At 38.3% G+C, this 27,994-nt stretch overlaps 1 long non-coding RNA gene across 1 annotated transcript; it reads left to right on the forward strand.

Annotated features, from left to right (window-relative positions):
- Nucleotides 1–72: 72 nt before the first annotated feature.
- LOC102148178 (uncharacterized) lies at nt 73–27,994 on the forward strand. Its single transcript, XR_288091.4, has 3 exons — nt 73–209; nt 21,953–22,166; nt 22,950–27,994. It is a non-coding gene; the product is annotated as an uncharacterized lncRNA (long non-coding RNA).

Genomic DNA, 27,994 nt, shown 5'->3' on the forward strand with positions numbered 1-27,994 from the left:
CTCCAACTACATATTTTGAAGCTAAGGGGGTTGCTATTAAGAGATAGGTGACTCAGCAATGGATCATTTCTTATTCCCTGCAAGTCCTCAGGGGTGCAATATAAAAGGGAGTGAGGAGAAGGCTCAGCAATGGACTTTACCTGCTCTGTGGAGCAATGGAAAGTACAAACTCCATCGTGAGTGATATGGCCTTGAAAACTAAGGAGCAGGTAGGAAAATACGTTTCTCCCATCTTCAGAGTTAGACAAGGCTGAAAAACTCAGCTTCTCACAGGGGCCAGGCAGATAAACTGGATGAGTGTTTTAGGCTGTTTTCAGGAGATGTTCAGGATGGGCAGACTGCAGAGAGCCTGACATCCAAAGGGACCACCATTGGAAATCTTTCATTTTTTTCCAAAGAAGCTGGAAATTTTGATTTTTATGTTAAATTTGATAACTTTTGCATGCCAAACTCCGTATGTTGGATTTGGTCCTGAGACTTCTGGTTTGTGACTTCTGGTTTAAACTATACCATATCTGAGAGTTAGTGTTTGTCCTTGGGAGGTAGTGTGTTGGCAGTTGTGTGTGGTTAAACAGTTACCTTCTTGACAACTAGAGGGTTAAAAGAAAACCTGTGAGTCACCTTGGAGATAAAGGGCCTAGAAATGCTCCCCCTATCTCAAAATGCTTCTTCGAAAGTTCCCTTCACCCCTGCCCATTCCTCACCTCCACACACACACACACATCAAGGACAGACTGTGCTGTGGGACATGGAGTGTCAAGGCTGTGGAATTTCCTGCTCGCCTAGCCCCTTGGAGCACTTTCCAGCTTATATAACTTACACTTGGAGAAATGTACCACTGGAGAACAGGCCATGACTCTTGGGATATGACCAACCTGGGTGGACATGGGGTGGTGTTTCTAGAAAGCTTGATATAAAGTCTCACAGTGAAGATTAGAAAAAGGAATTTTTTTGCAGAGAAAGGTCAACATGAGGATCAAGGAGCAGAGGGAGCAAATGAATCCTCATGGAGCTTCTCATTTGGGCTATGAGAAAACTCATATAAACACACAGACATGAGTGTCCCCCCTGGGATATAGTTTCAGTCTAATGGAGGAGACCAATATTTAAACAAACAGTCTCTCTAAAGAATGAGATAAGTGCAGAATGAGGTCCTAAGATTGCATCTGGTCAAAAGAGACTGACATAGACTGGGGTGGGGAGAGCAGGCATCAGAGAACGCCTCCCAAGAAGTGAAGGGAGATCCTAAGGATCAGTGGGCTAGCCCTGGAACAGAGGAAGAGGGGATGGGAAAGTATTCCAGATGGAGGGACCACCATGTGCTAAGCACACACTGGGAAGAAACATGGGGCATCCCAGGGACTGATAGGAAATTGGAATGGGTGATGAGTCAGGAACAAGGTGGAGCACAGTGGGAGATGAACTTGAGAAAAGGCAAGGCCACTCCGGGCAGGGATTTCCATCCCCTAAGCACAAGGGGAAGTACAAGAAAGTTTTTAGGTCAGGCATGCACATAGTCTAAACTGAAAAAATTGGAAAAGATCATCCTGGCTTCTGTGCAGAAAATAGATTAGAGCAGGGGAACCTTAGGAAGTTTCTTTAAGCTAATATTTTTTGAACTCTTACCATGGGCCATATACTGTTCTGAATTCTTTGCAGCATTAATATATTAAACCCTCACAAAGCTCTATGAGGTGGGTATTATTATTATTATCTCCCTTTTACAGATGAGGAAACTAAGGCACAGAGAGAGTTAACTTTCCCAAAGTCACACGGCAGGGAAAGTGTCTGGACTAGGGCCGTGTCAGTAGAGAAGGTGAGAAGGGAACTGACCTAAGAGACAGCTATTCAGGAGCTAAGATCTGTAGGATTTGATGGATTGGAAATGGAGTATGCCGGCCAGGTATCACCAACAGGGATTCTGGGCTCCTGGCTTAAGTTGGTGGATAGATGGTAGAAACATTGCTTAAAATTGAATAAATGAAGAGGCCCGGGCCACACAGCTAATCAGAGAAAAAGGCAGAATCCAATGTAGGTATTCTGGCTCTGGGGTCTCTGCTCTTAACCAGTATAACATCCTGCATCTTTTCCTAAATGTGGGAAGATGCAGGAGACACAGCACACCCCAAGGCAAGCAGCCTAATTAGAATCTTCATTAGAAAATTTTCTTTTCTCCTAAAGTCATCTTGGACCACTAGCTGCCAGTCATCTCTCCTTGTGTGATGATAAAAGGCCCTATGAATAAAATGGCTCCCACAGAGAGCTGACATGAATCCAAGTTTACTTGGCCATTGGATGTGTGACTTGGGCACTTAACTCTTTTCTGTGCCTTAGTTTCCTCCCCTATACATAATTTTACCTCCTTCAGGGGATTTTTGTAAGGATTAAATGGATCTATCTATCTGTCTTAGAACCAGATTTGGTATGTAGTAAACGCGATGTAAGTCCTTGATGTTATCTTTCCAGTTGTTATTGCTGTTGATAACATTAGCCTTTGTTTTTACTCTGTTTGTGCTGGGTTCTTTAATAACCCCCCTTCCCTCACTCCATTTTCCAAGAATTACGTTAGCTTTTGTTCTGTGCCCTGCCCCCACCCCTCCCAACTCTGGATATTGTATTAGGAGTCCTTGTTGTAGGAGGATTGTTTGTAAACTTCTGCATGTTGGTTGTCAACAGTCTAAATGCCCTGAGGGAGGTCTAACATTGTGGCTGCAGTGCATATCTAAATTGTTGAGATATTTCAAGTGCCCTGAAGCTTTCTTCACTTAGAATCCAGGGGAACAGTCATTTCTCCCTGGTTTCAGAATTAATGCAAATATGGGGACCTCTAATCAGTTTTATCCAATAGGTCCTGGATAAATGCCTCCTCTTTTGCGTCTTGTGATTCTAAATTCATTTGTTTTGATTCAATAGCTGAAATCAAGGAGCATCCGTTATATGTAAACACAAGGCCCTGGATTAGGCAGATTAGAAGGTTAAAATGCAAGCTTAAAATTTGGTTGATGCAATAATCTTGTACACACATGGAGAACCGGAACAAATATTTCAGGATAAAAGAACAAGGATGTCAAAATGTGCAACATTTGTCTCTTCCTTTCGTTTTTCAAAGACATAATTGGAATGAAAATAATAATTAGCTGACATCTATTGGGCTCTGTCTGTGTGCCAGGCACTATGTTAAACTCTGCATATGTTATCTCATTTAACTCTTAAAAAAGGCTATGAGGTAGCCATCTTTATTATCCTCACTCAAAGATGAGAAAACTGAGGCTTAGAGATGTTAAGGGGCTTTTCCGAAGGTCACACAGTGTTGGAATAATTGAAGCGCTAATTTGAATATCATCTTTGAGGCCAGCAAAATTTCCTGGTCAGCATTTTTACTTCTTTATTACTATTCTTCTCTTTCAGCAATTCACTGATGGTGAATTTCTTTGGTAGCTTCTATTTTAGCTTTCTCAATGTGCTCTTGATTTTCACAATACTTTTTCTCTATGAAACTGTTTCTTCACCATTCAATTATTTAATGTATATTCATTATATATTTACTCTGAGTGAATTAGTTTTTAAGAATTCATCTATTTATTGGAAATGATCTAAGTAAGTAGGTAAAAGTCTTTTGAGTAGTTTAATTTAAATGAATTCTGGTAACTGCTAGAAAAAAGTGGCTGTTTAGAAATAGTGTTTGCAAACTTTCCTCTCCCAATTCAAGAAAAAGAACAAAACGTAAGTTTTTGAAAATAACAAAAAGAAAGAAAGAAAGAAAAAGAATACACCAGTAGCACTCACATCAAAGAGTGAATATAATCTTACATCCATAAGCTTGGAAAGTGTCATCTAGAAACAGAGAAATGGATCATGATAGGAATCAACACATGACATCAACACCTTGACCACACCAAGAACCATATGGAAGGAAGAAGATGATAGAAAAACATTATAGAAAAATCTCACTGTGATGCCCCAGAACCAGGGGAAGTGGATTAAGGAGAGGGAAGAGGCACTCCAGGTGACAAAATAAACCAAGCAACTAAACACTAAACAGCAAAAATAAAGGTCTCTTCAGAATGGAAGCTCTTCCCAACTAGCACGGCTAAACCGTGAATCAAGAGAGATTGAAAAATAAAACTGCTAGAATTTACTGAGATGTTTTCACCTGGATGGGAGAAGAGCAAGCAAATCTCCCAGAGCTAATTATCTCTAACAATATAAACTAAGGTTTATGAGAATGGAACGACAAAAAGAAAAAAAAAGAAATAATTCCAGAGCCGTGGAAAGAGCGGATATCCATGCGAAAAGACATACACAAGCTCCGATGAGTTAAACTGTCCATTAATGTGCAGGACAACACCTGAACATTTCACCCCTCTTTTCCGCCATCTGGCTGGTAGAAGAGTGGAAGTGGCTTTGGTTTGGAGAAGAGGCAGTGAATTGGGAGAGGATTTATTTAGAACTTTCTCTATCAGAGGCGAAGAATTGATGGCCATTTCTAAATTGGGGCAAAATTCCCAAGCCTAAAGGTACCATTGGTGGACATGGGATATTTCCATAAATAGAGGAAATATTAACATAGGAATTTTTACAAATTTATAATAAAAAATAAACTGTTGATCGCACCAGATAATCCTCCTCTTGCTCCTCTTCACCCCTAAACCCTGCCACCAAACAGGAAATGATAAAGCACGCTTCCACATTCTAGGAAGTCCCCACAGAGCTGCCTAGGTCAAAAATGAATAAGATGGATAGAAATCACAATGGCAGCCAGGCAAAAATTCTGTGAGCTTCCTTTCCCCTTGAACCCACAAAAGGGAATGTAGCGTGCAAAAGGCTGATGAAGAACCCATTCCAATTTGCCCGAAGAAATGTGACCAAAAATTTCTGCAACAAATTCTTCCCTCTCTCAGGGGGTTTAAGTGGAGAAGGAACCTATGAAGCGAGGGATAAACGACGTAATAAAACAAGATGCAATGAAAGGGGAGCTGAAAAACTAAAGAATTACATGGGGGATCAAAATAGAAGGAGATAATTAGAAAACAACAAATACACTACAAACAGAAAGAAAAGTAGATGTGACTGAAAATGAATCAGTAAGATGGAGAAAAGTCTTGAGATAATGATATAAGATATGAGGAAAAAAACAAAGAGATGAAAAGTAGAGACTAGATAATAAATACACAGAACAGACAATGATGATTTAACATATGGAGAAAAAAATGCAATAGGAAAAGATTCATAGATATAGGAAAAAAAGAACTGAATTAAAAGAATTGAATCTGCAAATGAAAAGGCATACCATGTTCCAGGAAAAAAGTTAGAACAAACAATGACTAATGAAACATAGCCTAAGAATTCTCTGAGCTTCAAGACTAGAGAAGGAATTCCCTAAGTATCCACCTGGAAAAATCAAGGCACTTTATGAAGAAAAAAAGAGGCAAAAAAGCTTGTGTGATCTCATGCTCTCCATAAAAATATTCACTATAGGAGATAGTGGAACCACTTCTATAGGATTCCAAATGGAGAAAAAAATGGCCCAAGAATTTTTAAGCCAAGCTAAGGTGTCCTTCAGATATAAAAGGCAACAGTCTGGTATGTGTGCATAATCAAGGGCTCAGAGAATACAACGCACACGAGGTGAGATTTCCAGATAAAATATAAGATGCCTGGTGAAATTTGAATTTCAGATAATCAATAATATTTTACGAGGCTCCACATATTTCACAGAACATGCTTATCCTAAAAAATTGCTCATTGTTTATCTAAAATTCAAATTTCACTGGATGATTTGTATTTTTGTTTGCTAAATCTGGCAACCTTGACACAAGTCATTTTTGAACAATCTATTTTATAAGGAATTTAGCCATTTAAATGCGAAATCAAAGAGAAAAAAGGGTAATCAAGAAGATGAAGCTGGACTATGAAAGCATTAGTGTGAGTACCCACTTTGTTTAAATATAGATCTAAAGGCGAAAAAAGTGAAAATTATGCTTTCAGAAAAATTTCTAAATAGCACTAACTTTGAAAGAAAACAGGCAATATTAAGGTACATATATAAATGCATATGTATGGATGTTAAAATCCTCAGCTATTCCGACAAAAATTGGGAGGAGGAGGAATGAAGCTGTGAGAAAGAATTACTGAACTAATTTCCTTATCTCCCATAGCAAGAAGCTAATAGATATTGCTCTATATTAAAGTTGATAAATGAAGAGTTAGAATTAGAAGGAGGTCACATCTTATGACTGGGTTGGGTTTCCAGGTCAGCACAAGCATAAACCATTGTCTTAAGATGAATTCGACTGCAGAAAATCAAGACAAGTTCAATCTGAATCAACAATATATGAGACTTGTTGAGTCTCAGAAATGCAAGGCCACACACTGTGAATAATCGTGACTGGTTTGACTCAGGGGCTCAAATATGTGCTCAAGGATTAGTGTCTTTTCCCCATTTGTCTTTCCTTCCTTGCTATCAGCTTCATCCTAAGGGGGGCTGCCAGGCACCGCTGCAAAATGCCTGCCAACAACATCTGAGATAATACACTTTCTCATCTAAATGTAAGGATCTAGAGAGAGAATGCCATTCCTTTCAGCTCTTTGAAAAAGAATGAGGAACTATTTTTTTCCAGAAGCTCTCAAAAAACCCTCTTTGTATCTTATTGGCATGGATTGGGTTATGTGTGCCATTTCTCATAATGAAAGTGACCATGGATGCTGATCAGTTCAGGTGTGAGCCACAGGCCCAGTCCTCGAGCTGGGAGTAGAGACAAATTTCCCCACCCCTGGGCTATGCTGGTGAGAAGTGGGCTCACAAATGAAAATGAAGGTTTTTACCAAAAGAATGGGAAATGAACTTTGAGGAAGCAGCCACAACGTCCACTGTTATCTCCCGATAACCAAGATTGCTTTGAAAATCTGTAAGGAAGGGGCCTTGTTGGAAATCAGTCTAATTCATCTTAGCAAATTTTCTCACCAGCCTTAAAATATTATTTTTCTTTCTTAATGCCCAGATCAGATCATTTGCTTACTTTTAGGGGCCACGTTATGGAAAGAATGCGTATCCAAAAATACCAGCCCCAAATCCAGCATGATGGAGCACCGGATCACCACCTCCCATGTCATGCTCCTTCTGGGGCATGTGACCATTGAGTGGAGGAGCGGGCGGAGCGACCCTCACTATTTAATGATTCTTAATCTATCTCTCTTTGATGAGTATGTCTAATAGAGTACATTTAACATAATACAATGAAAATGTGTTTACTGTCTAAAGTTATAACCACCTTAGGAACTGAAAAAAATAAGAGTATAAACCTTACAAATAGTCAGACAGGAAGAATTTCTTTTCTTTTCTTTTCTTTTTTATAAAAACAAGAAACAGAGACCCAAGAGCAAAAGATATTAAATAAAAAAAACAGCAAAGAAGCGTTAAAACCAAGGCTGAATGTAAAGTAAAAAAGGGAAAATAGCAGAAAGAGTGGTACTTTACCATGATAACTGTCATAAATCCAAATACTGTAGTTCAACATACACAAGACAACGACTGAAGAATGGAAGGAGCAAAGGACAGAAACATGTAGTCACACGCGACTTCCCTCACCCCTTTTGACACCAACGTGGATTTAGACAAAGAGAGGTAAGCACATGGTGAATCTGACTAACGTAACAACGATAACCTAATAAACGTAGAACAAACTCCAGATCCTGATGAAACAGAAAATAGACACTTTTTTCCAAGTGCCACGATGATATATTAGGACATTAAAAAAAAAACTCAACAAATTCTAATAAGTAGAAATAATACAGACCTCATTCTCTTAACTGTTTTGCAGTAAAGCATAAACTAGCAAGAGTAAAATCAAGCAAGCAAAAATCCCAAGTATTTGGTAACTAAAAAAAAAAGAAGAAGAAGGAAAACTCTTAAGCTACCTTTGGGTCAGTGAAGAAATGCAAACCAGAATTGTACATTTTCTTAAAGTAACCATAAAAACCCTTGGGAAGTGAATAGTATTGTGGAAAAAAATTCACGGTCTTAAATATATCATAAAAAATAGAGTGAGAATAAATAAGTTAGGCCTTCAAATCACGGGGTTGAGAAAAAAACTGAGTCTAATAAAACCAATCTATGGCAGGCAGTTAAAAAATTAGATAAATAAATTTATATTAATTAAGGAAAAAGGGAGAAAGCACAAATAGGCAATTTCAGAAACAAGACAAGAAAACAAAGACAGATAAAGACAATGTTGGTAAAACATAAGAGGTTGCCTTTTAAACTATAGGCAAAATTTGAAAAGCTGATATGAATAATTTTTTTTTTCCCCTGGGAAAATATAAATGACCAAATTTGACCCAAGAAGAGAGAAAAACCTCAGGCAGTACCAATAATCATGGACAAAATTAAAAGTTTCCAAAATTACAAATTGCATCAAACTCAGATAATTTCACAAGGGAATCCTCCATAACTTTCAGTGCATAGAAGGATACAATGTTATTGTTGTTTCAGAACATAGAGAATAGAACACAGAGAATAGAGAAATAAATTAGTTTTTGAATTTTTTTCAAAGCCATCATAACATGGTAAACACAGACAGACTCACACACACCAAAAACTCTAGAGAACAACAGCAATTATATTGAGGCAAAAATTATAGTAACATATTAACAAATATAACTCACCAATAAATTCATGGACTACCACAACACAACCACATGTACTTCATTCTAGGAAAATAAAGATGATTCCATATTAGAGAATTTATTTTATTGAATCATCATTTTAACTGATCATGGGGGGAAAATCATATTATCAGAGTGATTACTGTCTAAAATATGTATTATAAGATCCATGTACTTTTTTTTTGGTGAGGAAGATTGTCTCTGAGCTAACATCTGGGGCAATCTTCCTCTATTTTATATGCAGGACTCCACCACAGCATGGCTTGATGAGCAATGTGTGGGTTGGTGCCCAGGATGTGAAACCACAAACCCTGGGCTGCTGAAGGGGAGCCTGCGAACTTACCCACTACGCTACCAGGCCAGCCCTAAGCATATATTTTTAATGAAAACTCTTTAGTAAAATAATAGTAGAGAATACCTTCTTACTACTATTTTATATTCAATCCTGCCTCCCAATCCAGCCAAATGCTTACTGGAGAAATTGTAGAATTATGTCCGTTTTCATGGAGATTGAGGTCAAGAAGGGAAATGAGAGCCTCGCTTTTGCTCCCTTTACTTAACATTGCTGCAGAAACTCAAGGCAATTAGATGAGAAAATAAAATGATGAGAAGACACAAAGCAAAACTACTGTTTGAAAATTGGATACCTATGAAACACAAGGGAATCACCACGAAACCTATTAAAAATAAGAGTATTTGGATATATCCAAATCAAAGGTTTTCCTTTCTGTATATGTGATAGCTTTTTAGAAGATATACAAATGTTCATAATAGTGATGATAACACAAATGACTAGCATTTATGAAGTGCATCCTATGTGTCAAAGCTCTTTTAAATGCTTTAAATAGATGAATTCATTGAATACTCAAAACCACCTTACAAATGAGAGAAGAAAATCACCTTTGAAATAGCAAGGAGATAAAATATGTAACAAGCAGTATAATGTAGCAGGTAGGTGTGGTTAAGAGCCCGACTATCCAGGCTTGCTACTGTGTGACCTGGAACAAGCTACTTAACCTCTTCATGCCTCAATTTCCACATCTGTAAACTGGAGATGTCAGTAGTACTTACTTCATAAGGTTGCTATGAAATTAAGTGTTAATACATGTAAAATCCTGAGAACAGTATATGTGTTAGCTATCATTATTATTAAAAATAAAACTAGCAAGAAATGTATATGGCCTAAATGGAGAAAACTTTAGAATTCTGACTAAAGGATATGAAGGCGTTTTTCCTCTTTAATACAATTTAATTTCCACAGGTTCTTGTGATATTATTTGAGTGTTTAATGAACATTAATAGTGAATTATCCAAAATACTAGTTCAAGTGACTTACCGCGACTCAGAGCCCTAGGGATGAGGAGCAAGGAAACCTCCCATAGTGAGTCAAGGGCCTTAGGATGACCAAACATTTTCATGATCTGGGAAATGTAATTAGTGAAACAACAAAGCTTTCATGGGTGTCTGATTACTAATTAACCTACTCACAGTTAAATCAAGAAGAAACAAGACTTTCAGGACTGGTCTTTCCTATGTTCAAGCAGACTTTTAAGAGTGTCACTTCTATTTTTCATTTCTGTGAGATTTCATTGTTTAGCTTAAAATCTGAAAGACTATTTGAAATGTATAAAATACAATATTAAAACCTGGAACTTCTGAACTTTTTCAAGATTGTTCCAAGTCAGTTGCTGCATGGTATTTGCTTTTCAGTATAGTAAGTGGTTTTTTTGCTTAAAAAATATTTTAGAATGCACTACTCCTGAAGCCCCACATCTCATGATTGTGAAGTTTGATTAATTACTCAGATTTAATTCATCAGAGATTCAATATTTAACTCTAAAATCCAATGAAACTATATCATTTTTAAATAATCTCATTTAACATCTATTGAATATATATGTTTTATGAGAGTCAAAAACATTAAGTTAAGGGGCCGGCCCAGTGGTGTAGTGGTTGTTTGTGCACTCTGCTTCAGCAGCCTGCAGTTTGCGGGTTCAGAACCCCGGCACTGACCTACACACCATTCATCAAGCCATGCTGTGGCAGCATCCCAAATACAAAATAGAGGAAGATTGGCACAGATGTTAGCTCAGGGCCAGGCTTCCTCACAACCCTCCCCCCCCCAAACATTAAGTTAAGAAATTAGTTTTCCTTCAAACTGTCACTGAGCCCTTGGCCAGCTTCCCATGGTAACCTGCCATCTTGATTCTCTCTCTGTCATCAGGGTCAGTGGAGTGGTGGCCCCATCACCAAATCAATGACTCAGCCTGGATCACACAGGATAAGCTTCAAATAATCTGCATGAGTCAAAGTGTTGAAATAAATTAGGAGCAGAACCCCAGAGTCAGACTCCAGAAGAGTTAGGAGAAGCAGCAATATGCCACAGAGCTACAATTTACCTTCATAACATTGTGAAAGAAAGCCAACTGCCCAACTTGCCATTATTTCCCATCGACGTAAGGGGCTGGCCTCACGTTTGCCCCAGAAGATGTTTTTAATAATAGACTACTTTTAAAAGCAGTTTTAACTTCACAGAAAAATTGAGTGGAAAGTACAGAGAGTTCCATATATTCCCTGCCCACACACACATATGCACTGTCTTCCCACTATCAACATCCCCCACCAGAGTGACATATTTGTTACTATCGATGAGCCTATATTGACACATCTTTATCATCCGAAGGCCATAGTTTACATTAGGGGTCACTATTGGTATACATTCTATGGGTTTTGGCAAAAGTGTAATGATGTCCGTGGTTATAGTGTCACGCAGACTAGTTTCACCACCTAAAAATCCTCTGTACTCTGCTGATTCATCTGTGCCATGTCCTAACCCCTGGAAACCGCTGATCCTTTTACTGTCGCAATAGTGTTGCCTTTTCCAGTAGAATCGTACAGTACGTAGATTTTTCAGACTGGCTTTTTTCACTTAGTGATATGCATTTAAATTTCCCCCATAGCTTTTCAAGGCTGGATAGCTCATTTCTTTTTAATTTCAAATAATATTCCATTGTCTAGATGTACCGCAATTTATCTATCCATTCACCTACCGAAGGACATCTTGGTTGCTCTCAAGTTTGGGAAATTATTAATAAAGCTGCTATAATCATCCACGTGTAGGTTTTTGTGTTGACATAAGTTTTCAACTCATTTGGGTAAGTACCAACTAGCACAGTTGCTGGATCATATGGCAAGAGAATGTTTCTTTTGAGGAGAAACTGCCAAAATGTTTTCCAAAGTGGCTGTACCATTTTGCATTCCCACCAGCAATGAATGAGAGGTCCTATTTCTCCACGCCCTCTTCTGCATTAGGTGTTGTAAGCAGTCCACATTTTGGCCATTCAAGTAGATGTGCAGTGGTATCTCGTTGTTTTAATTTGCAATTCCCTGATGACATGTAGTATTGAGCATCTTTTCATATGCTTATTTTCCATCTGTATATCTTTTTTGGTAAGACGTCTATGAAGGTCTTTGGCTCTTTTTTAAATCACGTTGTTTGTTTTCTTATTGTTGAGTTTAACTGTTCTTTGTATATTTTGGATACCAGTCCTTTTTCAGATATGTCTTTTGCAAATATTTTATCCCAGAATGTGGCTTTTCTTCTTGTTCTCTTGACATTGCCTTTCACAGCAGAAATTTTTAATTTTAGTGAAGTTCAGCTAATCAACTCTTTCTTTCATGGATTGTACCTTCAGTGTTTTAGCTAAAAAGTCCTTGCCAAACCCAAGGTCATCTAGATTTTGTCTTATGTTATCTTCTAGGAGTTTTACAGTTTTGTTTTTTACAATTAGGCCTGTGATCCATTTTTAATTTATTTTGTTAAAGGTTTAAGGTCTGTATCCAGACACATTATTTTTGTTGCATGCGGATGTCCAATTTTCCCAGCCCCATTAGTTGAAAAGACTACCTTTGCTCCATTGTATTACCTTGGCTGCTTAGTCAAAGATCAGTTAACTATATTTATGGGTGTATTTCTGGGCTTTCTATTCTGTTCCATTGTTCTATTTGTCTCTACTTTGGCCAATACAAATCAGACTTCAATAATACTTTCCATCTTCATAAAGGCCAAATACAAATATGTTGATTACTGTAGCTCTGTAGTAAGTCTTGAAGTCAGGTCATGTCTGTCATTTTCTTCTTCTCCTTCCACATCGTGTTGGCTATTCTGGATCTTTTGTCTCTCCATATGAACTTTAGAATCACTTTGTTGAGATACACAAAATAACTTTCTGGAATTTTGATTGGGATTGTGTTGAATGTATGGATCAAGTTGTGTTGAACTGATATTTTAATATTGAGATGAATGGTGAGTTTTCCTATCCACAAACATGAAATATTTGCCCATTTATTTATTTCTTCTTTGATTTTTCAACAGAATTTTGTAATTCTTCTCATATAGATCTTGTGCATATTGTGTTAGATTTACACCCAACTATTTAATTTTGAGGGGTGCTAATGTAAATGGTATTGTGTTTTTGATTTCAAATTCCATATATTCATTGCTGGTATATAGAAAAGGGATTGACTTTTGGGTGTTAACCTCGATCCTGCAATCTTGCTATAATCTTGCTATAATTACTTACTAGTTCCAGAAGATTTTTTGTCACTTCTTTCAGATTTTCTACATAGACAATTATGTCATCAGTAAACAAAGATAGTTTTATTTCTTCCTTCCTAATCTGTGTGCACATTTTTCCTTTTCTTGTCTTATTTTTTTAATGCTTTCCTTTTGATTTTATTCTTGCTGTTTTGTTATTTGAATTAGTTTTAAACTCTTTTATAGTAAAATTTGTGTCTTTAATTCATGGAAAAACTACCCTTTAGTTTTCAATGTCATACTCTTGCAATTTCCTATACAAGATTTACATATTTTCCGCAAGCATCGGATCTTTGTAATATTTGATACACCTTCACACACAATTTTCCAGTAAGATTCTTCTGTACAACCATGAATTTTATGGTCATATTTCATTTCTCTCAATTTTGGATCATTACATTCTACTTTCTTTTTCTTAATCTGAATAATCTTACCATGAATTCCATTTCTATTTTCTCTCCTTTATGAAGATGGAAAGTATTATTGAAGTCTGATTATTACGTCATGCAGATTTGTCAAATATTGCTTGTGTTATAGGATGTTGAATATGGACCAGCCCTTAGACTTCATCGGCTTCAATCTCTTATCCCACACCATCCCTGAGAAGTACCATCAAACATTTTCTTCAATTCCTCAGATTCTTCAGAACTCATAAGTCAGAGAAAATGTATCCCATTGTTGAGGGTCTCTACTCACTAGAAAATTCTTCATCAAATCGAAGCAACATCTGCCAGTCTGAAAATTTGCCTTCTCAAAATGTCGTTCTCCAGATCCATGAAGAACTGGCCCCATGCATCTTCCACCTGTTAGCTCTTTGTAAATTTGTAAACACCCATCATGTTTCTTAGTCAATCTCTCTGTTTTCTGGGTTAAACATGCCAATAGCTTGAAATATTTCTAGAAAGAAATGACTTCCCATTATTTTTGTGATCTTGGTTCTTCCACTCCAGAAATTGTTTTTTAACTTTTCTTTTAAATTATGAAAACCATAGTGTGTGATTCCTTGAGACAAACTGTCTTGGCCTGAGGGGGCAACCTTAGTGTTAGGGACACCTATCTAAGAGTTGATGGGTAATAAATGGTTCTCACAAAGGGAATGAACTTTGAGGAACAAGTAAGTGAGGCATTATTGTCTCTTATTTTATAGATGGCTCACTTGGAGAGGATCCCACGCCAAGGGTTGAGGTGGAATTCAGAAAGTTTTCTAGTCTGCATCAGTATGTGGAGAACTTTGTAGATAGCAAATCCTCAGTACATGCTGTTGGTGGTATATTGCAAAGGTACAATGGATATCTGAGGTTGGAAGCAGGTGTACATCCAAAACTTGTATGCCACCTACTTCCCTACAAGAAGCAGAATGACTAAAACTGGACAAATGAGAAGCTCATTTGGGAACCTGGTTTATGAAAACTTTCCTCCTCTGATGTATGCAATAATCCTGTAACACTGTGTGTGTTGATATTTTAACGCATTTTATTTCCTTTTCATATGTGACTGTTATTATTATCACTCATGGTGTGATTGATAACATAATTTCTCCAAAGAGGTGCAGAATGTGGGAAGAAATCTTAGTGCTTCAACCCTTTTCTTTTACAGATGATAAAATAGAAACTGTGAGGGATAAAGTGACTTGGCTCAAGGTCCCTTAATCCTCTGTCTTCAATGAACTTAAGCTATGATGAGATCTAAGTTTGCCATTCCCTCTAAATAGCCTTGATATGGAGCAAAGTGATGGAAAAATCGGAGACCAGCAGAGAGAAAAACAGCAGCAGCAGGGAGTAGGCAAGGAGCTAGAAAAGTCACAGTGTTTTATAAACTTTAAATTCCCAACTGCTACACTATAATTCTGTCTTGCAAGTCCATTATAAGGAAGTCATTTTGGTGACTTGGATGAAGTCCACAGGAGATGTGCCTTGACATCTAATTTGTGAGTATGTTATAGTGAGATGCCATTAAGATTCTCACAGCCTCTTTGGAATGTGGGGAGGGAGGATGTGTTTATTTTATAATTCCACAGTTAATGCTTCTGGTGTCTAGAAGCTTCCATTCATTCATTCACTCATTCATTCAAACACATTTGACGAATGCCTGTATCCATTTTGTACAGCACACTATGTTAGATGTTTTGTATTTAAAGTTGAGTAATTCAAGGCTTGAATTAAACCATTACGGTAAAGAAATCAGTTCTTCACTGTGAATTAAGGAGGCTTACTTTTTAAACTGGCTTGTTTTATGTTGATTCAGAACACCAGCAAACTGAAAAAAATAACAACTTTGCCTAGAAATGCAATGCCTACTTACAGTTATCAAGAAAGAACTTTCACCTAGTAATTCCTCTTCTAGGAATTTATCCTAAAGATATACTTGCACATGTCAAAAAAGATATATGTATAGGATTATTTTTGTATCATTTTTTGAATAAGAAAAGATTAAAGATAATCTAAATACTCAGTAATGGGGAACTGGTTAAAAAACGGATACACAATGGAAAAAACTATGCAGAACCAGTAGACTCCTTATGTATGATAGAGAGTTATCTCCAAAAAATGTAGATATTATCTGTCTATCTATCTATTTCCTTCAACATTTTGAGGAATTTCAAATAGAAGGAAAAGTTATAAGACTTTAGGATATATACATCATATAATTTTCACTTAGACTAATTGTTAATTACAGACATTTTTTGTGGAACCATTTGAAAATAAACTATAGCTATCATGACATTTATCCCTAAATACAAAGAGACACCACCACCCTACCTAAGAATTTTGACACTGAAACAGTAGCATCATCTAATACACTATTCATATTTTCTTGGTTATCACAAAAATATTCTTTATGGCATTTTAGGGGGGATCCAGCGTTTAGAATTTGGTTGTCGTGTCTCTTTAGCTTCTATTTATCTAGTTCAGTCCCCACCTGCCATTTGTATTTCATGACAATGATCTTTTTGAAGAATATCCGCTGGTTGTCTTGTAGAAATTTTCATAATCTAGGTTCATCTGATTGTTTCCTCAGAGTGAGATTCAGGTGAAATATTTTTGTCAGGAATATGACAGAGATCCTCTTAATGCTACTGTTTGCTCATTTGGTTAAGGTAGTGGCTGCCAGACTTCTCCACTGTAAATTCCTTTGCATTTAAGAATGCTTGTGTTATAGCCTGAATTGTGTTCCCCAGAATTCATATGTTGAAGTGCTAGCCCCCAGCACCTCAGGGTGTGAGTGTATTTGTAGTTAGGGTTTCAAAAAGATAATTAAAGTTAAATGAGGTCATAGACTGTAATCCAATCTGACTGGTATCCTTATAAGAAGAGGACAAGCAGAGGGACATGATGGGCACGTAGACAGAGGGAAGACCACGTGAGGAGGTAGCAAGAGGGCAGCCTTCTGTAAGCCAAGGAGAGAAACCTCAGGAGAAACCAACTCTGCTGGAACCTTGATCTTGGACTTCCAGCCCCCAGAACTGTAGGAAAATAAATTTCTGTTGTTTAAGCTGCCCAGTCTGTGGGACTTTGCTATGGCAGCCCTCGCAGATTAATATAACATCTGAGGGGCGGAACTTTGATACCATGTGAATATGAGCCCATCACAACATTTCACTCACTGTAGTCTGATTACTACTTTATGGAAACTTGTCAAAACTTACTTACTTGAATTATAAAATCCTAGATTTGGACCAGCCCTTAGACTTTACTGGCTCCATTCTCTGTTGACTCTTGCCTGAATCATTTAGTACTTTGTAGGTGGTAAAATAGTCATTTTCTAAATCCACCAATCCTAATTTTATTATCTGGTGTTCTTCCTAAAGAAGAATCCACTTTACCCCCTTTTTGACTATATTATACATTAATTGATTTTTTTAATTTAAAAAAATAATTATCATTATTTTTTGATGCTCTAAGTACTCCACATATGACCATTGGAAGCCCCTTTAAGCTGGCTCCTGTGTACTTTGACATGTCTGTGTCAGTCTTTGAGCACTTCCTACTTTCTGTCACAATAAAAAAATGTTCCATGACCGTCTTACACTATCTTTGCCTTTGACCTAGAAACAGCCATTTTTCCCAAGATTCCCTGAGTCCTTTTAGTGGGGAATAGAATTTAGAAACTAAGATCTTGGCACTCACAAAAGGTACTCATTGCTTATGGAGTGGCCACAGTTTTAGACCTTCTCAGTGGCTAGAACTAACCTATATTAATACTCTTCCTTTGTCTCGGTCTGCTCAGGCTGCTGTAACAAAATACCGTAGACTGCTGGTTTAAACAACAGATGTCTATTTCTCACAGTTTTGAAGGTTGAGAAGTCCAAGATCAAGGTGCTGGCCAATTCAGTTCCCCAGTGAGGCCTCTCTTCCTGGCTTGCAGATGGCCACCTTCTCAATGTATCTTTACATGGTGGAGAAAGAGCAAGCTCTGCTCTACATTCCTCTTCTTATAAGGACACTATCTCATCTTGGGGGCCCCACCCAAACATCATCACATTGGCGGTGAGGGTTCTACATTAAACATATTAAAATATGTTAACGTGAATTTGGGGGTGGGGGACACAAACATTCAGTCCATAATACAGTAGAGGGTTCTTTCCCACTTTTCTCATATTTTTATCTCCCTCTCTCACCTGAGAACCCACGGTTCCCAATTACATTGATTTGTTTATTTATTTTTCTCTGTTCTACAAGATGCTCAAAATAGTTTCAGAATAACTAATAACTACCCCTGTACCATTACCAAACAACAAATAAACTAAGTAAAATTAAGATTTCTTTACAGTTCTTTTTATCGTTAAAACATATCCCCCTAAGGATGTAGAGTCAGAATACACTGGGTTCAAAAGTTACTTAAATCTTTTCTTTTTTCTTTTTCCGTAATTAGATGATAGCAAGTTGAGATAGAGTTGTTTCATTGGTTTTCGTATGTGTTCAATTTTAACATCTGCTTCCAAGCTCTATTTTAAGGTATAGAGTAACAGGTTGAACAGTAGGTTAGTATTTTAATTAAAAGAAGAAAAATTTAAAACACTTATTCGTTTGTTTTTGCATAAAAATATGTGTGGAAGAAGATGCTAGGAATTGATCATTGATTCTGGGACGGGCAACTGGGCGGCTGGGACAGGAGCTGGGGGAAAACTTTTTACTGTGCACTATTTTGTGCTTGAAAAATTTTGACTCATAACTGTATTATCCATAAAAAATAAATAAAAATTTAAAAGGAAATAGTCCACCTTTGTTTCTCCCATCCACCCCCCTCACACGCCATTACCCAACTTCCTTAATGCCTTCATGTAGGCATGGCTTATAGGATTCTATCTGATCCCAAGAAACACCCAATTACGGTTACCTTGACTTCCTACTGTCTCCTCAATTGGTGAATCATCCAAGCGAAGAGGCTGCATTTTCCAAGCCATTTGAATCACTTCCCCGGGATGTTTCCATGAGCCATCAGAGCACATACTTGAGCCGTGTCTAGAGGTGCTTGCTAAGTTTCCTAGGAATTTTTTTTAATGATTCAGTGCATACTCTCTCTGAGCTGCATTTTGTCACTTTCAACATTCAACAGATGTATTTGGCTCACGAGCAGTTTTTGATTCTCATGGATGAGGAATTTTTCATTCTCTCTGTTCTGCCTGATACTGGAGATGTTTTCAGTTAAATGCTCTCTGTCTCTCAGTCTCTCTTTCATTTTTCTTTTCTCTAGTCTTCTGGGTTCTTATCTGAACTGCAGATGCTACAGTTATCTCTTCAGGACGGTAACACCTCTGGAAGCTTGGTGTCGCTGCCAAAGTGGAGCAAAATTCAAAATAATAACAATCTGTGCATTCAGGCATCACTATTGCAACTTCTTCCCTGGTAACAGGTTTTCAGTCCGAATTATGTGGATTATTATTTACTTTACCCTATGCCGTCGCTGCTCTAATTATAAGTTGATAGTTTTTGTGTGTCTGTGGGTGTATGTGCACGTGCTTGTATTTTATTACAATGGTGCTTGCTTACTATTTGTCATTCTAGAACTCAGGAATCCAAGTTATTTTACAAACACAGAGAAGTAAAACCCAGAGAACTTCCTGGGGGTGAAAGATAATTGCTAGTAGCCTGGGAGGGGGCAGGAGCGGGATGAGAGCTGGGTAGTAGTATATTGTAAACAGAAAGAAACCTGTATCAAGAATCAGGTCACCTGTATTTGCAACCTGGATTTCATCATTTTACTTTTTCATTAATTCACACTTGCCTTCCCTCATTTGTTCAACAAATATTTATTATCTACTATGTGCAAGGCACTCTTTTGCATGACCTTTTCCAAGCCACTTAACCTCTAAGACATGTGTTCATTTTTAAAAATAGACTTGATTTTTTGGAGCAGTTTTAGGCAGCAAAACTGAGCTGAAGGGACAGACATTTTCCACAGATCCCCTGCCCCTACACAGCCAGAGCCTCCCCCTTGTCAACATTCCCTGCCAAAGTGGTCTACTTGTTACGCTTGATAAACCTGCACTGACACATCATTATCACCCAAAGCCTTAGTTTACCTTAGGGTCACTTTTAGTGTTGTACATTCTATGGGTTTGAAAAAATTTATAATGACATGTATCAACCATCATAGTATCTTACAGAGTAGTTTCACTGCCCTAAAAATCCTCTGTGCTCCATCTATTCATCCTTCTCTCCTCCCAACCCCCAGCAACTGATCTTTTTACTGTCTTCATAGTTTTGCCTTTTCCAGAATGTCATATAGTTGAAATTATACAATAATGAGGCTTTTCATACTGGCTTCTTTCACTTAGTAACACACATTTAATTTCCTCCAGGTCTTTTCATGGCTTGATAGCTCATTTCTTTCTAACACCGAATGTTGAATAATATTCCTTTGTCTGGATGTACCACAGTTTATTTATCCATTCACTTACTGAATGACATCTTACTTGCTTCCAACTTTTGGAAATTATGAATAAAGCTGCTCTAAATATCCGTGTGCAAGTTTTTGTGTCTGAATAAGTTTTCAAGTAAGCAACAAGAAATGCCCTTGCTGGACTGTATGGTAAGAGTATGTTTTGTTTTATAAGAAATTGCCAAAGTATCTTCCAAAGTGGCTGTACCACTTTGCATTCCCACCAGCACTAAATGAGCATTCCTGTTGCTCCACATCCTTGTCTTCATTTAGTGTTGTCAGTATTTCGAGTTTTGGCCGTTGTAACAGGTGTGCAGTGGTATCTCATTGTTTTAATTTGCAATTCCCTAATGACGTATGGTGTTGAACACCTTCCTACCCTTATTTTCCAATGCATGTCTTCTTTGGTGAAGCGCCGTTTCAGGTCTTTCGCCTATTTTTTAATTATGTGGTTTGTTTTCTTATTGTTGAATTCTAACAGTTCTTTGTCTATTTTGGACAATAGTCCTTTTTCAGATGTGTCTTTTGCAAATATTTTCTCCCAGTCTGTGACTCGTCTTCTCATTCTCTTGACAGTGTCCTTTGTAAAGCAGAAATTTTTAATTTTAATCCAGTCTGGCTCACCAGTTCTTTCTTTCGTGGACATGTATTCATTTTCTAAATGGAACTATTATTATCTGCTAGCATATCTTACAGACAGGTTTGGTATGAAACTGTTTTCTTTCTTCTTTAAGACACAGGGTAGTGTGGCATGTTTCTGCCCTCTCAAATTCCAGCAAAGTTATATGCCTTATTTTAGTCACTGAAATACGATGTGTTGTCTTCCAGAGGTAAGTTTCAAGGACCAACATGAATTTCTCTTTCCTCTCTGTCACAGACACTAGCGATGTTCTCTAGAGTGGATGCTGCATCAGCCTGGGGCCCAGGGTGAGAAAGATCTTGCAAAAGAGCCCCTAGCCCATCTGCAATGGGTGCATAGCAAACAAGAAATAAACTTTCATTACTTTAGGCCACTGAGAATTTCCGGATGTTTGTTACCTCAACATAACCCAACCTATCCAGTCTGCTACATAGAGTCAGGAAGACATGATAACTTCAAAGCACATAGCAACTGTGAAATGAGGAAGCAAGACTGAGTTCACCAGTAAAATAAGCTTGGGTCTGTGTTGGCCAGACAAACAAAGACTAACAATCTGCAGCATCTCCCACTCTTGACACGGGATGAGGTGCAGAAGGGAAAAGAATGGGCCTGGGGTCATCTGGGGCACTGTCTCTGGATGGCGGTGCTGACAGGTTGGGTCATCTCAGTGTACATAAAGTGGAGATTTCCATGGGTGGTTTACAGTCTAATACTTTAGGGCATGACATAGAATGGAAATAAACTAGAGCCAAGAGGAAAGGTTAGTGGAAGTTCTGCTTTCTTCTATCTTTAGAAATGGAATGCTTTTCATCCCAAAGAGGCTCTCTCAAGCCCGATTAAGTAAAAACAAAGAACTATGGTCTGAAACTAGCCTTACTGTGCTTCAGGTCCCAAGGAGCTCACTCTAGGGCAGGGGAATTTCTGAGAGTAAAGAGGATGGGAAGAGAGAGCATATTTATTAAGCACATATTATGTGCCAGGCGTCCAACTAGGCTTTATATATACATTAGCTCTTGGATCTTAATGCCAACACTTCAATTCCTAGCTCTACAAAGTGAGGAGACTGAAATGGAAATTTAGATCATAGAGCGGCCCAGACAAATTAATTCCTCAAAGTTTTAAGAATTAATATACCACTTACCAGGGCATTGTTTTGATTCTGAATCTAGGGGTTAGAATTTGCCTCCCTGAAACTGAATGTTGAACGTGGATGACAGCATCGGGACAGGCCTCCAGATGGTGCAGAGAGACGACTGGCAAGCTGAAGTGTGATAATGAGGGTAATACACATGTACACGACTTTATAGTGGCTTTGCTGCAGTGTGTGGGGTCATCTTCTATGACCTCCGTGGAGCATGATGGCTGAGGAACACCCAGTCTAAGGTAAGATGGGCACTCCTGTTTTCTGGGGGCTATGTGTGACGGTGTTATTCAACAAAAAAGGAGCTAGACTAAACTGTACTCACTCATAAAGATAATCATACAAACTTCTGCTAGACTTCTTGGACAACGTGCCAGCAAGCATTCTTCAGGGTCAGGTTTGTTCAACAAAGTGTTGCCTGATTTAAAAAAACAATAATAATAAAATGGAGAGAGGAAAGAAAGGGTCTGCCGATAGTAAATTCGTTTGTTAGGCCAATAAAGAAATCCATTAAAACAAAATAACAACAACAGCTAGGCAGGCTCACAAGTGTGGAGCCTCTGAGTGGCTTCTGACTTCTCAGTAATGGAGTAAATGCTCATCAGTTCAGCCGAGGGCTGAGAGATAGAAACCAACAACCGCAAACAGAAACCTTTTGGAAGAGCTTAAAGATTTAGCAATGGCACATCTCCAATTTTCCATCTTTTATTTAACTCCTTTGAACTCCCACTAATTTCCAGGCAACACTTTGGAATTTTATTTTTAGCTCTGCCTTTTGAATTATTATTTTTTTCCCCTTGTTGTACAAATCTGTGCATGGAGATGGCTTCTCTTTTTCATTAAAAATTTTTTTCTTGATTATTGAATAATGTTCACTGCCAGAATGATTTAAAAATAAAGACTAATTTGAAGAAGAAAATGAAAGTGATCTGTAATCCCATGGTTCAGAGACAATTACTGTTAAAGTTTTGGTGTATTTCTAGCCAGGACGTTTTCTAAATGTGCGTATCCTTTTTTTCACGCAGCCTAGAGCATGCTGCCCTGAGAGTGAGTCTTCTGGAAGGAGGCACAGGCTCTGCATCAGATGGGCCTGCATTCCCACCCGGCTCTTTCACTGAGAGATTTGTGGGGCATGGGGCAAATCAGCCATAAAGCTCTGTTTCCTCAATAGTGTGCTGGGGATGATATTGGTACTGCCTGCTAGTAGGTATTTTGAGGGATAAATGATACAATGGAGCTAAAGCCTTTAGAAAAGTGACTGGCACTTCAAAGCACGGAAAGAATAAGTGTTAGCTATTATCACCATTGTGCTTTTTGCCCGCCATGCCACAGCATAAACACTTTTCCATGTTTTTCACAATCACGATTTTTTTTCGCAATCATGATTTTTAATGGCTGCATGAAATTATATTTTAGGGATATGCTAGAGTTTAATTATTCCTCTCTCACTGAATATATTTTCAGGTTTTTTGTACGTGATGCTGGAAGGAAGATCTTAATAGACAAATCTTTCTTTGGTGGTTCTGTTCACTGTGTTCTTAGGATTGTTTCCTATCAGTGGAGTAGCAAGGTGGGAGCAGTTGAAAAATTTCAAGGTTATTAATACATATTAAAGAGTTGCACCTGTTTACTCTCACATGATACCTACGTTATGGAACCCCCGCTCCTTGTCAAGGTCATTCTTGAGTATTACCCTGCAACTTAATTAGTTTTTCTTATTGTAAAATCCAGACTATATGTTACATCATCTTTACACTTTGTATGTTTTGAGTTTTAAAACATAGAGGAAGTTGTATTTAATTTGCAATCACATTTATTTAGACGGATTTTTGTGTATAATTGCTTTTGGTGCACACCATCCAATCTTTTGTACTCTTGATTTTACCACTCTTGGGCTCTTTCATTTTCTTTGTCACTAATCAGTTACAGTATCTTCAATTATTATTTTTTCAAGAAGGTTTTATGGATGGTATGATTTCTTAAGCATTTTTTGTTTTCACACATAAGACAACTTGACCGGGCGAAAAATTCTTATGTAAAAACCACCAAAAATGATTTGTCTCTAAGATGCCAAATTGCCTGATAGAAATAGAAAATGTGTAAGCAGGCAGTTTTTTTTTTCTTCTCAAGAGCTAACAGAGTCTATAGAGCTTTAGAACAGAGTTCTCCAATAGAACTTTCTACCATGGGGAGAATGTTATATAGTCTGTACTATCCAGTGCGGCAGCCACTGGCCTCTTGAAGTTATTTAGCACTTGAAATATGGCTAGTGCAGCTGAGGAACTGGATTTTAATTTTTTAAAGTTTACTCAAATTAAATGTAAACACTGATCATGTGGCTAGTGGCTTCCAGATTAGACACCACAATTCTAGAAATATAGAATGGAAAGGAAGCCTAGAAGCTCAGATCAATTTTGCTGCCTTGAGCAGGTCAGATTATCTTCCCGGGTCTCAGTTTCCCTGTCTATGAAATGATACAGCTTTCTCAAGACCACGTAAGAAGTTAATGTTAAAGCTTACACCAGAGTCTTAAGAAACTCTCAGCTCAGAATTGTCTTTTTCAGGCCATGGTGCAAACGAATAGTTGAAGCTTTAAGCTGTGATGCCAAAGATAGTAAATTAAGATTCATTTTTTTTCCCCAATTCCCTTGCCTTTCAAGCTAATAGCCTTGGTGCACCTGACCACCCTACCTAAATTGGCATTCCTAGTAGTTCCTTATTCCTATATCCTGCTTAATTTTTCTTTCTTTATCATTACTCGAAATTACATAAAATATTTGTGTAAGTGTACATTTGTCTGTTCCCCCCCCAGGAGGTTAGCTCCATGGAATCAGGGACCTTGGCTAAGGCTGTGTCTTCATTGTTTGGAAAGGGCTCGATGCACAGCATGTACTCCTTACCTCCTTGTTGAGGGAGTGGATGAGTGAAAAAAAAAAATCTATTCATTAAAGTCAATTAGGGAAAGTTTGCAGTCCGGTCGAAGAGGAGGAGGCGGTTGCTGCTTTACCCGCTCACATAGAGATTTTAGTTTTCAGTTAACAGTTTAGTTTCAATTTGAGATTTTATCTTTTTGAGCTCTGTACCATTGGGTAGGCATGCTGTCACGCAGAGGCATTTTCTCCCCAATTAAACGATCAGTCCCAGAGAACAGCTCAGCTCTTACTGTTTTTATTGCTCCCACTACACTTGGGTCGACATTCGGAGGAGGTCGATGCATTCACCTGAAGGATGACTGAGACCTGGCCCAGGAAGACCTTTTGTTCCCTGAAATCACTCTCAGCTGCATATGCATCTGTAAAATGGGGAAGTACTACCTGCACCGTGGTATTGACATGAAGACATCAATGCAAGGACACAGGAAAAGCATCCAATACAATGCCTGTCAATGTGCATTGCCTTCTGTCTCCCATTCTAACCCTAAAGGTTAAGCTCAAGGAAGTGGAGGAGCAGTGCTCCAAATCCAGATTTTCTGCCTCAAAATACTGTACTCTTTTGATCACACCGGGCTTGGTCCCCAGCCTGTCTGCCTGAGTGCTACTCAACATCATTGAGTTTCGGGGAGAGTGGGAACGGGGGTGGGGATTGACTTTCAAGGACTATTCCAGGCCAAGTCTTCTCAATCCTGTCCAGCTCACGTGGATGTGTATGGGCAAAGCAATCCTGAATAGGCGGGCTGTGGTCAGCCTGACCCAGCACCTTGCCTCATCGAGCTGCACGTCTACTCTGAGAGTCTATAAATGCCGCGGAGCCCTCACAATGAAACCCTTCACAATGGAGTGCCTGGATTTTATTGAGAAAAGCCAATCCCCTCCCATCTGTCATTTGGCACTTAGTACTGTAGTTATTCTAGATGAGTGAACACTTGTGTTATATTTTCCAATAGCAAAACTGGGGTCACCAGGGTGCCTGCTGTTTTAGCCGAATCCAGATGGGGTTTTCCTATAAACAAGTGCACACGGAATATTTATGCCGCCCGTGGCACCTGACGCCTTAATACTCAGGACTTCTATGTAGTAGCCACTCTTCCTATAAGTCACTTTAGCACACTAAGTAAATATTTTAATATAGCCATGTCACTGTTTATTATAGAATGGCTTGGGCCCAGATCTTGCCTAATGCTTGGTTAAAAAGTCAGTTTATACCATCCTTTAAAGTGAATCAAAGAATGCATAAACGCCACTCTTTTGTTACTCAGAACTCTGTTTACTTTACTTTTCTGTAAACCTTGTGAAATGCTTGCTTACAAAAAGCTGACAGATGCCAGATTTGCTCATTAACTGGAGGTGTTTTCCAAGTCGGGAAGGTGAGGTGTGAATGTGGGAGGTGGGGCTTCTTCTCCGAGGCCATCTCCCAGCGTCCACTGCCCGGGGGGCCTGCTGTCTTGCTTGGGGATCTTGACCCAGAGCTGCCAAGCAGTGAATGGGACTGAGAAACACCAAGTCAGGGTCCTGGCTCCTAAGTCAAGCCCTGCTTCTGCCTTGAAACAGTAAAGGCCACCTGGGCACCCTGAGACTTGGAAGGACTTGAAAGGTTCAGAGTCCAATCCTCTGCCTTCATCAGGCACCCATTTAAAACAAGTGATAATATTCATCGTGTGAAAACCTTGTGATATTTACCAGTTCTTAGTGCCATTTAATTTCTAAGCCTCACCCTGAAGACTCAGACGTTCCCTACAGGCATGGCAACTGAAATGTTGATATGTGCTTTCAGGTGCCTCAGAGGTTTAATGCTTATGTTCTTGGTTAAATTTAAAATGTGTGGAATAGATAAATCAATACATGACATGAAGCTATATTTTTACATTAAAAATTGGTGTTTAATGAAATAAAATGATGAATCAGTTAAGAACTTTGTGTAAGAAATAGACAGAAGTTTACAGGAGTAGAGCCCTTTAAGAAGGAAGTAATGATTCCCTCTCAGTGTGTTGCTCATCATTTCCTTGAGGGTCATTTCCCTAAGACCGAGTCTGCCCCAAGTAATGTTCATAAAAGGTCCAATGAGGCTTCTCTGGGTTAAAAGGAAAATAGCTACAACCTGGCAGTAAGTTCCATTGGATTCTGGATTTTTTTCAGCACAAGATGTCACTTTTGACTTGTTAAAGTCTCTTCATGAGCACTTAAAGTACATCTCCATGGAAGTTCTGTTTATATAGAAATAACATTTATTGCTTTTTACTATTTGTGGTAGTCAGAATAATGGCTCCCCACAGATGTCCAGGTCCTACTGCCCAGAATCTATGAATACGTTACATAACATGGCCAAGGGGAATTAAAGTTGCAGGTGGGATTAAGGTTGCTAATCAGCTGACCTTAAAATAGGGAGAGTGTTCTGGATTATCTGAGTGGGCCCAATGCAATCACAAGAGTCCTTAAAAGTGGAAGAGGGAGGCAGAAGTCAGAGGTCGGAGTGATGCAGTGTGAGAAGGACTCAACCTACTGTTGTTGGCTTTGAAGTTGAAGGAAAGGGGCCACAAGCCAAGGAATGTGAATGCCCTGGAGAAGCTGGAAAAGCTAAGAAAACAAATTCTCCTCTGGAGCCTCCAGCAAAGTGCTGACCCTTGCCAACACCTTGATTTTAGCCAAGTGAGATGCATAAAGCACTTCTGTCTTAGAGAACCAGAAGATAATAAATTTGTGTTAAGTAGCTAAATTTGTGGCAATTTGTTGCCGCAGGAATAAAAAAAACTAATACACCATTTATGAGAGGAAAAGCCTTGCAAGAAAAGATTTAGAAAATAGCAAAATGTATGCAAAATAAAATAAAAATGACCATATTTGACCATGTACAAAGACACTTATTAACAAACCTCTGGTTCTTTTTTACATTGAACACGTTACTTTGAAAAGTGTGGAATCACATTGTCACCTCATCTGCTTTTATCACCTGGCCTTATATTGTAAGCAATTTCCCACACCTTTAAATGTTATAGAAAACTTATATTTCACTTGGTAGATATCCTACAATTTATCTAATCAATCACCTATATTTTGTTTCTGTGACAAATATGCTTATATATCTTTGATGATTTTCTTAGTAAAAATTCCTAGAATTAAAATTACTGCATGACAAA

The sequence above is a fragment of the Equus caballus genome, chromosome 11 (genome assembly GCF_041296265.1).
Source record: "Equus caballus isolate H_3958 breed thoroughbred chromosome 11, TB-T2T, whole genome shotgun sequence".
Classification (NCBI taxonomy): domain Eukaryota; kingdom Metazoa; phylum Chordata; class Mammalia; order Perissodactyla; family Equidae; genus Equus; species Equus caballus.